The 1,322-nt window shown below is 41.7% G+C and overlaps 1 non-coding gene across 1 annotated transcript; it reads left to right on the forward strand.

The window, feature by feature from the left end:
- The first annotated feature begins 646 nt into the window (after positions 1-646).
- LOC120362142 (U6 spliceosomal RNA) lies at positions 647-753 on the forward strand. The gene has a single exon (XR_005578132.2). It is a non-coding gene; the product is annotated as a U6 spliceosomal RNA (small nuclear RNA).
- Positions 754-1,322: the final 569 nt, after the last annotated feature.

Below are 1,322 nucleotides of genomic sequence, written 5' to 3' on the forward strand. Positions count from 1 at the left end.
TGCGGTGAGCCAAGATTGCGCCATTGCACTCCAGCCTGGGTAACAAGAGCGAAACTCCGTCTTAAAAAAAAAAAAAAAAAAAAAAAAAAAAGAATGGGCCTGTGGGCTGGTGTGTGGGCATCAGGGGAGATAGAAGTGTTCATGTAAAAAAATAGTTCAGCAATTTCCTCTTTTTTCTTTTGTTCAGACAAGATCTGGCTCCATCATCTGGGCTGGAGTTTAGTGGTACAGTTTTGGCTCACCTCAACCTCTGCCTCCTGGGCTCAAGTGATCCCCCTGCCTCAGTCTCCTGAGTAGCTGGGACTACAGGCCCATGACACCACACCCAGCTAATTTTTGTATTTTTTTTGTAGAGACAGCATTTTGCCGTATTTCCTGGGCTGGTCTTAAATTCCTGGGCTCAAACGATCTGCTCACCTCAGCCTCCCAAAGTGCTGGGATTACAGGTGTGAGCTACCATGCCTGGCCAAGCAATTTCTTATAAAGTTAAACCCTAGGACTACCCTATGACTCAGCAAGTCCAATCCTAGGTGTCTACCTGTGAGAAAAGAAGCGTATGTTCACCTGAAGACTTGTATTTATCATAGCCTCAAGCTGGAAAAAACCCAAGTGCCCCTTCCGGGAGGGTAGAACACAAGTTGTAATAGTGCTGGCTTCAGCGGCACGTATGCTAAAATTGGAGGGATACAGAGCAGATTAGCATGGCCACTGCACAGGCATGACATGCAAACTCGTAAAGCATTCTTTTAAATTTTAAAATAAAGAAACTGTGGTATATCTGTATAATAAATAAAATATGGATAAACACAACATGGGTGAATCTTGAAAACATTACGTCAAGTGAAAGAAGTCAGGTACAAAAGAGTGCAAACTGTATGATTCCATTTACAGGAAGCTTTAGAACAGGCAAACCCACTCTATGGTACGGGGGATTAGCACAGTGATTGCCTCTGGGTGGTGGTGGTGAGTTGACTGGAAGGGACACACGGGAGCATTTAGGGCTGATGGAAATGTTTTCTGTCTTGACCAGCATTATGGTTATATGGATATATACATTTGTCAAAATTCATCAAATACGCACTCAAAGCCTATGCATTTTATCATATGTAAGTGATCTCAATGTGAAAAGAGGAAAAAGCAAATTAAAATTAGTTCAGATTTTCTACTCTTGAAGCTCCCTAATTGATTAATGTGTGGTAGCAGTCAACACATTAGTGAATCATTATAGTGTGGAAAAATTTGGCTTTCAATCTAACAGCTTGTTTGTGCTCCCCTGGACTCTTAATCCATCACAAAGAATTTAAGACCCTAATAAATTAGCT

Source organism: Saimiri boliviensis, chromosome 1, assembly GCF_048565385.1.
Source record: "Saimiri boliviensis isolate mSaiBol1 chromosome 1, mSaiBol1.pri, whole genome shotgun sequence".
Lineage (NCBI taxonomy): Eukaryota > Metazoa > Chordata > Mammalia > Primates > Cebidae > Saimiri > Saimiri boliviensis.